Source organism: Onychostruthus taczanowskii, unplaced genomic scaffold (genome assembly GCF_017590055.1).
Source record: "Onychostruthus taczanowskii isolate IOZ18803 unplaced genomic scaffold, ASM1759005v1 scaffold50, whole genome shotgun sequence".
Taxonomy (NCBI): Eukaryota; Metazoa; Chordata; class Aves; order Passeriformes; family Passeridae; genus Onychostruthus; species Onychostruthus taczanowskii.
In genome coordinates, this window is record NW_024502569.1 from 2,789,282 (window position 1) to 2,804,767 (window position 15,486).

A 15,486-nucleotide genomic window follows, 5' to 3' on the forward strand; every position below is an offset into this window, starting at 1 on the left:
TTTTTGGGAGTTTTTCGGGGTGGGGTGGAGATACCAGGAGATTCAGGCTGAGAGAAGGGGCTGAGGACAGTTCCTGGCTGGCTCTTGCTGTCTCAGCACGGAGGGGAGACAGGCTGCAGTCATTGTGGAGAGGATTCACCACCGCTGTGAGGCTTCATCCCTGCTGCCTTCTCCTACCACCACCGTGACCCAGCGGGGAACCTTTCTGCTGCTGCTGGGCTCCCTGCATTCCCCTGCCCTGCCAGGACACCCGCAGGTTCCAGCTTTTTGCCGTGGAGTTTTGGGACATTCTTGCTCACTGTCCCAGGATTTCTGCTCATTCCTGCCCTTTGCAGCCTGCTGCTTCTGAGAGTCCTGTTAGGGTCGCCGAGATCGGCAGCCCCCAGGGGTTTGTGGAGCAAAGCCGCTCCTCCATCCCTTCCGTCTGGGCCTTGCCGCCATTGCCGCGTGCTCCCTGAGCCCGCGCCACAGCGCCCCCTGCAGGCGCGGGGGAGGCAGCGCCCCTGCCGGCCGTGCCCGGAACTGCTCCGAAGGGAAAGCGCCGCGGCCGAAAAGCTGCGACTGGGTTGGGGTTCTGTTCGGTGTCAGTGCCGACGTCGTTGTCGTTTGTTTGCTTTATTATACATACCAGTAAAGAACTGTTATTCCTATTCCCATATCTTCGTCTGAGAGCCCCTTAATTTCAAGATTCTAAGAATTCGGAGGGAAGGGGTTTATATTCTCTGTTCCAAGGGAGGTTTTTCTGCCTTCCCTAGCAGACATGTGTCTTGTAAACCATGACAGACACCTCTCCTGTGAAGACAGATAGAGAGACGTGGTACCACAATTAGCTGGATAGAAACTTTCTAGCACAGTTCTGAGTATTAGATAGCAGGCATTCTTTATTACAGCATGCTGGGCATTTGGAGGATATTTCCTCTAATTGATGCCCCGACTGTCAGGTGTACAGTTTTTATCATAAATGTTGTTTACATTTTCATTAGCTATCCCCATTTCCTTGACTTTATTCTACACAGTCACAATCGTTATCTAAGTCCTTCTGTTGGGTCTTTGGGGTCCGTCATTAAAGTCCAGTGTCCTTTTCGGGGGGCTATTCTTTGATCCCTGTTTTTGATTAAGTACAGCACCATTGTTTTGCTTAACTTCTACTATTTCAGCCTTGCAGAGCTGAGCTGGCACCCTGCTTGCGTTTTGCATGACTTCTGTTTGCCTAAGTTACATCCTTTATTTATTTCTCCAAGGCTGTGCTGTTCTGTTTTACTGTCCTTGGTAAGAAGTAAAGTGTTGTTCCTTATCAAGTTAGTGAAATACTGTTCTACTGTCCTTATCAGAGGCTGTTCAGCCTGGAGAAAAGTTTGTGTGGAGACCTCAGAGGAGCCTTCCAGTATCTTTGGGGGGGCCTACAGGGTAGCTGGTAAGGGACTTTTCATCAGGAACTGTAGTGATAGGACAAGAAGTAATGGGTAAAAATTGAAAAGGGAGGAATTTAAGTTAAATATTAGAAAGAATTTTTTTACTCTGAGGGTGGTGAAACATTGGAAGAGGTTGCCCGGGGAGACTGTGGTTACCGCAACCCTGGCAGTCTTCAAGGACACACTGGATAATGCTTTGAGCAACCTGGTGGACTGGGAGGTGTCCCTGCCCACAGCAGGAGAGTTTAGGACTGGATGACCTTTAAGGTCCATTCCCAGCCCTTAACATTCTATGATGCCAACTGCATCCATTTCACGCTGGCATCTCTTGCTCAACCACGTTCTGCAGAATCCATCAGCTCTTAGAGCAGGATGTGTGTTACAGCTGAATGGATGTTTTAGTCGAACCCAGCCTCTCAGTTCTCACTCCCAGGGAGTGAGACATCAGGGAGCGTGAGGAGAAGAAGAAAAACCGAGTAGCTTTTCAGTCCACGCCAAAGGCGCGGCATGAGCGGTGTGCAGGGAGCTGGCCTGTCCAGCCCCTCCCTGCCCCGTGGAGGCGATCTCCGCGGCCGTGCCCAGCCACGCGGTTCTCCCGCGCCTGGCCATGCGCCGGCCTCCCACACGCCGGCGCCCCCCTCCATCATCAGCCCACCCCCCCATCTCTGCATGTAGAGCGCTTCCCACGTGGAACAGCGCCTCCCATTCATTGGGAGGTACGGCCGGGCGGGCGGGCCCGCGCAGGAGATCTAAAGCGGCAGCGGGGAGCTGGGGGTCGCGGCTGCGCTGCCTCGCCGCTTGCCCGAGCCCCCCGGCTGGGTGAGTCTGGGACGGAGCGGGCGGGGGCCCCTCGCGGTGCGTCCATTTTGCGCGGTGCGGCGGGCGCGGCGCGGCGCTGCGCGCTCCCGGCCCGGCCTGTCTTCTCTGCGGTGCGAGCAGGGAACGTGCTGTGTTGGAGGTGAAGGCCCAGGTGCCGAGGAGAGACCCTGGGCCGTGTCCCTGACGCCCTTCCCCGTAGCCAGGGTGGCTCCCGAGGGGCTGCCATGCTGTGCTTTGCTTCCTTCGTCAGATTGCAAAAGAGACTGAGAATTTACCGAGAACGGGGGTATCGCCCATGGGGCTCATGGCCAGGCCCGTATCCCTGGAGTTCTTGCAGCCTGCTGCTCCCGAACCTGCTCCTGTGAGCAGGACAGGGAATTATGTCCATTTGGACTGTCAGTGCTTTGCAGGCAGCTGTTCTAACAGATGGGGTCTTACCGTGTTCTGCATATGTATGTGTCAGTGTGGGTAGCAGATGGGGTGGAGCAAGGGAACCCACTAAAAATCCTTAAGAGGAAATTTGTATGTAGCTAAGGCTGGAGAGGAAGATTGAGACTACATAGGAAATTGCTAGTTAGCTCTGTTGTCAGTGGCTAGATACCTTAGTTTTGGAGCAAGGTGGTCTTTTGGTAGGTGCTGCATGGAGTCGTAACAGAAAGGCATTTGCAGCTCTAGAGAGGCTGCAGATCTGGGCCGAAGAGCTGATGATAATGGTGCTGAAGGTTCACGAGTTAGCCGGCTCACTTGTCTGTGGTCGTTTGCAACCGCTACTTTGTGCATGAGCAGCAACTGCATGGTGAAGTCCAACATCAGCTGAACTAGTGGATACCCTATCCTGCCTCCCTTTGCCCAGCTCTGTGGACTGTGCTAAGCCACAGGGACAAGTGTTGAAGTTGTGGTCATGCATGGCAATGCTGGTGTCATGTGGGACCCTCTGCAGTGGCACAGCAATGCCTCTTGAAACCATTCGTTCACTCGCTGATGCTTGACTGTCTGCTGTCTCCGAGTTAGAGGCAAATACAATGAGAACTTGGAAAGAGCAGGCAGAAATGTATCTTTCTGGTCAGGTGCTCTATGGACTTCTGTTACCTTCAGTGGCCATCTGGACATGTTTTTTGGACAAGCTTTCCATATAATGCAAAAGACTGTGTAATGGCACAGGCTCCTTAGCTGCAAGTGCTGACCCTGGCACAAAGCAGGAGCAAGCTTGTGCATTGCCTCAAGCTTTGAAAGTTACTTTGCATTCAAGTGCTTCAAGTATCTTGCATTTTGAGTGATCTGACAGGGTCAGACTTTGACTGTGCTCCATCACATGCATGCTTTAGATGGTCACGTTGGCTTTGAAATAAAGCCTTTTCTTGCGCAGGGGAGCTAATTTGTATTTAGTCCCTGACTTATGCCACTTTGGTGGTATTTGTAAAATTTTAAGTCTTGCTGTTTGTAGGGCTGTGCTTAACAGGGAGGAGGTGTGTTCAGAACATGCTTCTTGTTTCGAGTGGGCTGTAACAGAAACCTGAGGCCTGCTACGTTTCTAATTCAGGCACTTCAGTTGTGCGTGTGGTTGAGATGCAATATGCTCTTGACTCCTCGTGGAGTATATTCTTGCAATATTTTTTCTAAACAGAAGGCATTATCTCAGAGAAGAGGAAGCTAGTAACTCTTTAACCAGTTACTGGAGAAACCAGTTCCAAGGTGTATTGTTGAAAGATTTGTCACTTCCTCTTTTTTTTTCCTTCCCTTTTCCCTTCTTTCTTTTTTTTTCTTCCTCCTTTCTTCCTGTGTAATCTGTTGCCATGTGGCAGGTAATGTTCATTCTCATGGTGGTGTGCCGGGGTTCTGTGTCTCTGCTTTCAGTTGTGTGACACGGTAAATGGTTGGATTTGGTCATCTTGGAATCCTTTTCCAGCCTTAACAATAGCATGATTCTGAGATGACAGGAATGAGTTCCAATCTAGCTGGTGTTGAGCACAGTTGCTGGCCTGGTGTGTGCAAGAGGGAGGGGGAAAAGAAGAAAAAGCAGATGGGAAAGAAGAGAGGGAGAAATATAGTTCGCATGAAGGAGGGCAGGGGTCTTACTGCAATTACTGCCTCTGCTACCTTTAGTTCCCTCTTGATCCAGCAAGTTCCTCAGCCTTGAGAACAGGTTAACTAGGCTTCGGTAGCCTTTCACAAATGTCACTTCCAATTGTATCCCTGCTTTAAGTGAATAGAAAACAAAGTGGTAAATTTAATTTTCTTCTCTTGACCCATATCTGTGATGCTAAAAGCTTTGGTGTAGAGTGGGGCAGGAGGAAAAGAGAGTGAGTTACTTTGTCTGCAGATGTGCTGAGTAGATGCTGGCTTGATCCTGACGGGATTTATTGGCTCTGCCTTCCAATGGTGACAAGGGCAGATGGGGATGCGACACAGCCTCTTTGGCACTCCTGAAGGATGAGCTAGGAAATGCTGCTGACTTAACTGTGATGTGGGGAAGCTAGTGCTACTGACCATCAGCACCGTGAGGCTGCGTGGTGTGGAGAGCTACTTCAATTGCTGCAGGCAGAGTTGGTTGGGGTCAGCTGCACTCAATACTGACCCAGAGTTAATGATGCTAGTCAGAGTTTCATTTGGGAATGCTGATGTAGGAGGTTTATTTGAATGTGTATGCAGCAGGAATAAATGCACTGTACAAGAAATTACTGTGGTTTGATAAATGAGCTGTTTCCTTAAGGTGAAGAATAGCTTGCTTTTGTCAGGTGACAAATTCTTAAAATAAACTAGTTGGAAAATGCATTGTTGAGTTTGTAGAACTAGATTGTTTTGTTGAAATGACTCTTTTATAAAGCAGTTTCAGCTAACAAAATAAATAATGTGTTGTATCTTTAGAAAATATTCCACAGGGAATTAGTTATCTGAGGTAACCAGAATATAGTCTTCTATCCTGAGGTTGCTGGTTGAACTTTACTGGGGGTTGCACACTGCCTGATAGCTGGTTGATGACCTGTGTGATAAAATCCCCAAGTAATGGGTGCTGCTGCATGCCACTTTATTTGTTTTTCTCCCTCCAAAAAGTTCACAAAACAGGGTGACCTGTAACATGTGGTGTGAAGATTCTTACTGTTTGTCTCACGTTGCAGGGACAGGCTGGTTTGTGTGCTTATAGCTTCCAAAAGCCCTTGAGGAGGCCATTGAGAAGAATACAGCACTTGGCTGATCTGGGTGGAAGTGCAGAAGTGCTGTACTTTTGTGTGTCTGTCCGTGCTGACCTCAGGTGCATTAGGCACGACTGTTCTGACTGTGCACTTGGCTGGGAGAAAGGAGCAAAATGTTCTGGTACCACAAGCAAAACGAAGGCACAACAGCCAGAAGTCATCATCTGGATGATGGATTAGGGTGGAGGTGCTACATCTTCCGGGAGAAAAACAATAGGTGTTTGTTGGGGTTTTGGAAGTGAGAACTTCTGTGAGATGGGAGCAGAAATTTGGCTTCTAGCAGCTTTATATTTCAGGAAAGGTACCAACACAAGCAATACAGTGAAAAGTGTAACAGCTAAGTAACTGGGAAAGAGCTGAAGCAAAGTGCTTATGCTTTGCTCTGGAAGTGCTAGGATCAGTGTTTGGACAGTCCTGAAATCCAAGGTTTTCTCCAGAAAACACTATTACTTTTGAGGAAAGCAAGAACAAACAGGAGTTGTTGCTCTTGTGAGAAAGGTGCATGTCTTGAGTTGTTAAAACCCCTAAGACTATTCAAAGACTTTCACCATCCTTTTATTGTGTCCACAGAAAGACCAGTCAAAATTCATCAAGGTGTTTCTGCTTCAGCTGGGTCTAGGTGCAGTCCTGTCTTCTGTCTCATGCATCTGTCTGGTGGAGTTTTTGTAGATGTGATGTTTGCTACAGTAGTGCAGTAACTAGGGAAAGCAGGTACCTCTGGAGGACCATAGCTCCCATCTTTCCTCCAAAGGGAAAAAGTTCATGCCTTTCATGACAGGAGGTGCCTGTCTTAGCCTGCTATTTACAGAGGGGGGTGAGATGATACCCTATGTCTGCTTTGGAGTGGGCTGAAACTAGTCAAGAGGAATCCTACCCCTCATAACCTCGTTGGCATGTGAAGAAACACAAGGATGATCCCCAAAAAAACTTATACAAGCGATGAAGCCTCATTGTTGGGCTTTGGCAGCTCCAGATAAGCCATCACAGATGCTAGAACACTTTTGAACCTGTTTTTTTCCTTCAAAGGAAATAGCTGGAGAGCAGAACAGCATGGTGTAGGGCACCATCAAAAACACAACAGCAGTGCTTTACTTTTCATGCTCCTGTCATACCTTGGGGAACAGTGGTAATTATTGTTTGTTTCACTTTGCTTTAAAACCACCTATTTTCTTTTGCAAGTCCCAGCATAGGGGAGCTAAGCAGAATATTTACAGCCAGTTGTTTGTTTCCTTCTTGCTGTCACTTAAAGCACCTTGCAGCAGCAGAACTTCTTATACTTCAAAGTTTCTTGTTCTAGGTAAGTGACATGGGGAGAGATGGCATTGTATATGTTCTGAGAGGTGTTGCATTATACATTTCTCCACACTTCTCCAAGACTGTCATATCTAGGTCTCTTTGTGTATTCCCTCCATAAACATAATTAGGAATGATTTCCTTTGATGCCAGAATGATGATGTGGAAAAATATAACATTGTTTTAAAAAGTTGAGCAGACTGGATGATATTTTTCTCCCAATAAAAAGTGCATACTTACTCCAAACACTGTATTTTGCTGAGAGGGACACAATTATTTTTAAGGATAGTATAGCTTCCCTTGACAGGACTGTCTGCTGGGTGGCTTCAATTACCTCTATTACTGGGTTACAGGAACATTTTTTGCGGCAAACCAGGCTTCTGCGTGAAGGGCAGGGAGGTGCAGGTGGCAATTCCAATACATTCAGAAAACTGAGTAAGATTTTGGCCTACAGATTGGATAACTACTGCACTGGTGAGGTTGAATAAGAAGTAGATGACAAATCTGGTTTTTTTTGCTCATGGGATTTAATTACTTTTCTAAGCTGACTTGTGCTTCCAAGAGAGCCTGTACAAGCTTTCTTCATGGAGAGATGCGGGTCGCAAGACCTGGTTGTCTGTCACACAGATGGCAGAATAAACTGTATGGGTGTCTACAAGGTAATGCTTGTCCTTGTGCAAACCAGGGAGCTGAGTCTATGTGGTATTTTGCGGTAGCCTCATGTCAAGGTTCAGGCCAAGTCTGCCAAGTTTTTGCATTTCTTACCTCCTGGTATCATTGTATTGTCCCTGCTGTCACTGGTCCTTCAGCTATCACATCCAGCAGCTTTCTGCCCAAACCCCTCTGGGGCTGGCCAGTGTGCAGGATCCTTTTGTGTGACATTGGCAGCAGGGAGATGTGAAATATGTGCGTTGTGGTCTGGCTCACAGTTTGGTTGGTCGGTGTCATCTTTGCTTTTTGAGGGAAAAAAACCCCTTAAAATCCCACAAACTTTAGCAAGTGTTGCTTTGATCCAAAAAAGGAGCAGGAAGTCTTTTGTCATGCTTTTGATAAAAGTTCTGAGATAAATATGAAATGGGTTATGTTTGGATGCCTCTTTTCCCCAGTCCTTCCCTATCAGCAGCCTTGCAGCCATGAATGTTTGGGTTAGGTGGAGGCAAAACTCTACTTAAACAACAGCTTTCCTGTTCTGGAGCAGGAGAAAGCTGAATGGTGAACGTCTGCCTAAGAAAAGAGTATTCACCCAAAGCAAAAAATCCTCCACACCTACCTCACTGTGAAATTTAATTCCACATCAGTGTTCTAGCACTTTTCTGATGAGATTTATTTAGGTAGAATATATCAAAACTAGGTTGTCGAACCTGTGTGTGAAAACATGAATGGTTAGTTACCCCACTGACATACTAATCAAACATGATGCTTGTATGATTTGCCATGCTCTATACTTAATTTAGACATAAATGCCTAAACCAGATGCAGTTTCCCAAGGTATTTTGTTGCAAATCCATCAGTTTAGGAGCTGCGAAGTCTTTGCAGTGATGGCTTGTGGGATAGTATGCAAAACACCTTTGAGACTGAATTTTTTTCCACATAGCCCCATACTTTGCTCCACCTGCTTGTGCCACCCTCAGCTCCTGTTTTTCTGTGCATGTGTGTCTAGGCTACACTGATGTAGGCATATCCTGTAGACCTGGCAGCCAGGTTTTGTGACTGACCTGCACAACCGAGTCCCATCCCAAAATGACGGTCCCTGGTGAGGCACGTGTCACGGACTGGCAGGGAAGGGGAGTCGTTTACTGGCCCAACAAGTTGGAACATTGTCATATTCCAGTTACACTGGGGGTGCGGCCACACCACTGGTGCTCAGCATGCCCCTTTTCCTTTAATTGGGCTACCCAGGCTGCCTCATTTAGGGCTTCCTCATGTTGGAGCTTCTCATGCTGTTCCAAGGCAGCTGAGGCGCTGGTGGCCCATCCAAGTCGTGCACTGTTGTCTCCTTCAGCACTGAGTGACCCTGGTCAGTGGGGTGGGTCTGGTCAATGGGCAGTACTAGTTGGATCAGATGGTGGGATTCAGTCATTGCTTTCATTCCAGTGTGCATCAGGGCGCTGCCTGTTATGGGAAGGCCTTTCTGAAGAACTTGACAGTGGGAATTTCTTGCAAGAGGTACCTGGGGAACTGCAGACATGCAGCAGCCTCTCTGCTGCAGGAGGGGATGTGTCTGCTTCACACACCAGCCGAGCAAGGGTGTGAAGTGCTTGTCTGTGCCTGCAGTGATGACCATGTGATACTTGGAAGGAACTGATCCCTCCCCAGCCCTTGAATTATGGCTGGAATGTGGGAATACTGAATCTAAAAGTAAACATTTTAACTCCTTTCACAGCGTCTCTTTTGTATGATGTAAATCATAGTTGCAAAAAGCTTTAGTATTAGGTCTGTAGTCATGCAAGCACGCTCAGAAGGCTGTAATATATTTTTTTAATTCAGGTGGTGTGTTCAATGAGAAATTAACTTCAGTTTCTTCAAAAAAAGGGAAGTTTTTCTTAATTATTCCACTATGTTGAGTCACCCTCCAACAGCCACACCAGGGTGCAGGGTTGGTAGGTCTCACTTGGAATTCTGCGTGGGGCAAGCCCTTGAATGGCCTGCAAACCAGTGGAAAAACTCCTAAATTAACAAAAATTTGTTCTAATTAGTTTGCTAATGACTTTGTTTTGATTGCAGAAGCCTAAAGGAGTGATGCAGCATATTTTGATTTTTCACAGAATCCTAGAATGGTTTGGATTGGAAGGAACCTTTGAAGTTCCATGCAGTGCAATCCACCTGACATGGGGTTATTCAAAGCCCCATCCATCCCAGCTCTAAGAGCTTAATTTGCATACACAGTTACCCAGGGATAGCAAAACCTTTCTCAGAAGCCTGCAATCACCTTGGCATAAGGCAAGGAGCCCTGTGACTTGACAACATACAATTTCTGTTCCCCTTTCTCCCTGAATGAGTTTGTCCAGCATAGGCTGAGTTCTCCTTTATGTGGACCATTCCTCTGAGGTTTGTTACAGAGTGTTTTCTCTGAAAAAGCTATTCAAACTCTTCCATCTCATTCACAGAAGCAACACTCCTGCTGCTTTCCCAGCAAGGGAAAGGGATATTTTGCTTCAATTCAGTACCCTTTATGGTAATGGAGGAAGTTTTTAACTGGGACAGCATTTTTTAAATTGGGACAGTTTTTTAATTGGTTCAGCAGTGCTGGGAACGTGCCTGTTTGAGAAACATCTGATCTGCAGACATGTTGATCCACAGGGGTGGCCACAGGTCCGTGGTCCAGCCTGTCACTCAGGCAGGATGCTCTTGGGTCGCTTGGCAAGGGTGACCAGGGTCAGCAGCTGCCTCATGGTCCTGCCTCCAGCTGGAGCTGCCACTGCTCTCCTTGACCTACCTGCTGGCCTCTGCCTGTTCCCTGCTGCTCAGGGATGTAGCAAAGTCCAATTGTTTATACCCACTTTGATCTGCTCCTTGTCTGCACCTGATAGTCCCAACTTGGCTGTGCCCTTTGTCCTGGTAAAATAATGGTGTTTGGGGAAGTCTTCTCCTTCCTTTCTTCTATCAGTCTGATTGGATGTGTCCCATGTCTGTACAGGATACTTTTTGTTCTGCATGAAGGTTGGGGCTCTTAATGTTTTGTTTGTTTCCCCACTATTGTTTTAATAACAAACCAACTTCTGTTGCTGTCTAACTTACTTCCTTATCCCCTGAGGGACATTTCCCACCTTCTTCCAAGCACCATTCTCCAAAGACCACACCTGGTTTATGCAGAATGACATGGCCAGGGCTTTTGGCTAAGCAAAGTTCTGTCTTCATTTTATCTGGGTTTAGGGAGACAGAAGCTCACTTATTTAATATTGTTTCCCAGAGCATTATTTTTTTTCTGTTCAATACCAAGGCTGAGTCCCTGGCAGATTATGGATGATGGGTTGTTTCAAGTGAATCCCTGCCAGTCTGTCTCAGGCTTTCAATTGGGAAGTTTAATTATCAGTGGAGATCCCCTTTGGTGTTATGACAAATTGAGGGAGTTAAATCAAGCAATTTTCTTGCAAGGTGTAATTTGAAGTCATGCTGAGGAACTATTTGAGGAGACTGTACTAGAGCTGGTGGGAGACTTTTCAATTAGATGCTTTTTCATCAAAAAATAGTTATTCTGGTAATTTGAGAGGTGTGATGCCCTTTAATGGCTAGGTAGGAGAACATTTCCTTAACTTTTTTATCCCTGAGGAGCTCTGGATGGCAGATGTGCTGCTGTCCTCCTCAAAACATCTGGGTCCTGTTTTGAGCTGACAGGATCCTCACCAGCTGAAACTTGAGGTGTGGGCTAAAAGGGCTCGGGGCACTGCAGGCACCTTTCACTGGATGGTGTTTCTCAGATGGGAATCTATCCTGGAAAGTGTCACCTCCCTCTCTTCTGCCCTGCCTGCTGTTTGTGGTGGCCTGCCATTTGGTCAGCTGTAGTCACAGTGTTGAGTTTGTTTCAGTGGTGGTGGTTTTCAGCATGATTCCCCAGGTGGTTATTCTGGTACAGCTATGGATGTTAGGCAGCAGGCTGGGGAGAGGAAGATCTGGTTTCATGATTTAACTCTGCCAAAACAAACATGTTATCTGGCTGCTCCTGTTTTCCCTGTTTTGAGGCAGGGTGCACTATATCCAGTTAGAGTGTAAAAGGTATTTCTCTAACCTGTTTTTGCAACACTTGGGTGACGGAGATCTCATATTGTACCCTGTGCATGCAGTTGGAAAGTGATTGGAATATCAAATTCCCCACTGCAAATTAAGCATGATATGGTGTGTGTTTCTGCAGTAGGGGAATTAGTCTTTATCCAACCTTTTCCCTGTTGAATGGCTTACTGTGTGCCACGTTTGATGATAATCACAGCTGGAGCTTTGTGCAAAAGAAGGGCATCACAACTTCTATTTTGTATATTTTGAAGCTTGAATTCTGAGTGTTTGAAGTACTCTTCTCATGACTTCGACAGCAGGAACCTCCCTCCTTTGGTCAAAAATAACGGCTCAGTTCAAAATGGATTTTGTGTATCATCACAAATAACCCAGATTGACTTTTCTGCAGGTATTGAGATGAAACAGTGAAATTGAAATTTGAAATTGAAATTTGAAATTTTGGGGAAGTTGCGAATTCCTATCTGAAGTTGTGCAAAAAAGATGATCTTTGCCATCCTGGAAATTGTCCTGGGATGAGGGGATTTTCTGACCTTGGTACAGCCAGTAGCCATGACAGTTTGGAAAGCAGCTGGGTGAGCTGCAGCACCCTGGTGTTTGCCTGTGGTGGTAATTGAGCACTGTCTTCATGTCCAGTGGGACTTGGTGGTCACCTTTCAGTAATTGGTTGTTGGTCAGTGGGTATAGAGATTATGAAGAGCGCCTCACTGCACCTTTTCCAGTGGAAGAAATCCTCCAGGTCTATCAGACACCTGAAGAGGAGTGGGCAGTGCTGGTTTGAAAATGTTCCTAATACTCAGGATACTGAGCAACAGAAACCTGCAACATGCCCAGCTCTCTGTGACAACAGGCTGGTCCCCCAGTACCACCTCCCTCGTGGTGTTAAAGGATCTGCTGAACAGAGGAGGGTAATATGATCCCCTTCAGACAGGCAGTGTGCCTTGAAGCAGGTGAAAAAGATTGGGTTTTGTGTACACTGCACAGCCACTCCTATGTGTGCCTCTGTCTTTGTTTAATGTGTTGTTTGTATTTAACTGCCTGGCTCCCTTCCTCTGAGTAGCAAATGCCTTGCTAGTGGCTGAGCTTGATTTCTAATGACAAAATTGGCAAAGAATTTAACATTAATGTCCATATATGTATATAAGTATATACACTCAAATGTAATCTAGATTAATGTATATTGAGATATGTGCATACATTTGCACACATATTATAAAAAAAGATAATCTATAAGTGAGCAATTTAACAGCTCATAGACAATACCTTCATTTTCTAGTTAAAATACTTCAGCAGGTCAACATCTCTTCACACACAATGAAACAAATGCAAAGAATTGCAGCTACTTTGGTGGCTTTTGGCTTGGACTCCCTGCCATTGCTGCTGCTACAGTGAGATAACTTCCAGCTTTGCATAACGCTTGGTCATGCCTTTGCTTTCACTGCCCTTTTTGCTGGTGGCTGCATTGCAAATGGCTACAGTCAAAGTCTCTGAGTCAGTCCTCAGCATTTGTCCCAAGCATGTCTTTCTAAACTGCCTGCCTGCTCCAACACAGCTGATGGGGACACTTGCAGCCGCTTCAGGGACACAGCCAGATGCAGCTTAGGGTCTGATGCCACATCCTTTCTAAAACTCTAGAGACAGGTGCTCAACTATCTGTTGGGAAGGCTCAGCATCTTCTGTAGTCATCTTGACTCTGCTCTGTTGCTTGTTGCAGAGTGACATAAAACATTGGTGTTTTCCAAGGCAAGACATTTTGGAAGGACATACCTGACACAATTCTTGCTTTAAACTGGAATGAATCACACTCAGGACTGATGTGCCTTGGTGATTTGGTTTTCTGAGTAATGCTTCAGAAAACATTCAGGAGATCTAGTCTGGTCCCTTCCTTTATGATCTTTTTCTTTTAGGAGTCTACAGTCAAATCTGTATACCTGTAATGCTGACAGCAGTAGTAAGAACTGAGGTTTTCTACCTCTTTTCCTCTGTAGGACTTCTGTGTGAATGATGCTGCCCTGGGGACTGAAGCAGCAAAACCAACCTTTTGGAAATGGCTCCCAAAGGGGTTTGTTACCCATGTGTTGATCAACTGGTTGGCATCATCACTACATGCTTATTTGGGGACCATGTTTGAGCTAAAAATACAGGGTGAAAACCATTCTACATTGTCAAATAATACCGGCACCAGTGCAAGCTCTTTGTTCTGCAGACTTGAAGCAGTGATTATACGGCTGTATGGGGCATATTTTTGCTCAGCATCTTTTTGGTCATCAACAAATGTCAGATTGTCCACAGGACATGACTTAGCTGTGAGAGAAGGGTACTGGTGGCAGTAGACATTTCCATGTGTTTCAAAATGGATATAAGCACATGTGGGACAATGCTGAATGAAGATTTCAGCTCACTCCTCCTTCAAGGAGATGACTGGGGACTTGGATGTTGGACATGGAGCAAGGTTAGGCTTAGGTTTTCTTCTTTCCTTAGTAGAAAACTCCTTGTTCTGCTTAATCAGCTTTAGTTTTATGCTCTTCTGCAAATTGGAGAAGAAAATTCTCAGGAACAGCAATGCCTTGAAGTAGGTAAGGGGTGGTGTTTCAGAAGTTGAAACAACTTGTAAGTGTTGAGGAAGTGATAGTATTGCTTATGTAAAATGGTGCCCTGTCAGCTTATTTTTACACATGGTGTTTTATGTTTAGCTGGACAGATGTTTATTATGGTTTACTGTTTGCTGTCAACCACATGGCAGATTGCTTATTTTCTTATGGGTTTGAGGAATGGGGAAGGAAATCTATCAACCTGATATAATAGGTATGTTACCCATTAGATAAAAGGAGGAAGAATAATCTTATTTTATTTGAAAATACAATAGAGTCAAGACACAAAAAGTTGGACAGGGAACAAAAGTAATAAACATGAAATGCACTGTAAATAAAACACCAGTAGCAGTTGGACTATTGAAGTTGGTGGGAGCTTTGCCATTGACTTTGGTGGGACAGGATTCACCCAAGGATGTGGCCCCTGGCCCGGGGTCCACCCTGCTAGGCTACCTGGGTGTGTCCTTGCTTCCCACCACTCCCAAAGACCTCTGCTCCAGCAGAGGTATCCAGAACGTGGAGATACCCAAAGTCTTGGGGTGAAACCATTTCCTACCCAGAGTCTGAGTGGCTGGGACTTGCAGCTCAGTGTTTCTCATCAGAGAAACCAGAGCTAAGGCAGGGGTGAGAGCTTGGCATGTGCAGAACAAAACTCTTCTATATTCGTTCAGATTCAAGTTTCATCAGCTTGAAGGTGGTTAGGTACCATCTGGAAACATTTCTGGAATAATTTATATTGTTTTATGTTATTAGGACTGCATTATGCCACAGGAATACTGACTGTGCATTCAAAAAAAAGGCTCATCTTTTCAAGTGAGGCTGGGAGTGGAACCAGCCCAGAACAAAGGGTCACTTCAAAGTCAAGGATGACTGTTTCAGAAGGCAAAATCACAGCTGGATCCAACTTCTAAAGAGGGGGAAAATCATAATCTCTGCCAAAATCACCCTTTGATAGACTTGCAAAGATAACAAATGATACGCAAAAGGTTTTGGGCAGAGGTGTAATGACTGTACTGCATCCTGCTAAACCAAAAGATCGTTCTACTGAAAAAAATCCCACTTGTCTTCATTAAAGGTTTCTTTGTTAAGTGACAGTGAATATAATTGAAAGTAAAATGTTGATTTGGTACCTGCTGTTTCAAAAGCAAAGAAAATGTGTAAGAGATGCTTGGATGGTGATCAGTGGCCTGTGAGATGAATGACAGTGCTGTGTGTAAGGGCCACAGAACACGGCTGCATTGCAGGCTCCCTGTTTGTTACCTGCAGGCTATGGGAAGTATTCTGTTCACAACAGGGATGCTCAGACTTTGACATGTTTTTTGTGAAAGAGGCAGTTGATATCTTAATCTGGAGTTCACCTGGAAGAGCACTGTCTGCTGGCATTAATCCAGTTGCAGGATGTTGGTCCTAATTTTCAGGTCTGTCATAATTAAATCGCCTCTCTTCTAAGCAAAT

At 45.8% G+C, this 15,486-nt stretch overlaps 1 protein-coding gene across 1 annotated transcript in view; it reads left to right on the top strand.

The window, feature by feature from the left end:
* Positions 1-2,151: 2,151 nt before the first annotated feature.
* The window catches only part of SLC7A1 (solute carrier family 7 member 1), a 37,960-nt gene continuing 24,625 nt past the window's right edge, over positions 2,152-15,486 (top strand). Inside the window, exon 1 of the mRNA XM_041416058.1 lies at positions 2,152-2,231. The gene's annotated coding sequence lies outside the window, so the exon portion shown is untranslated. The remainder of the gene's footprint in view (positions 2,232-15,486) is intronic.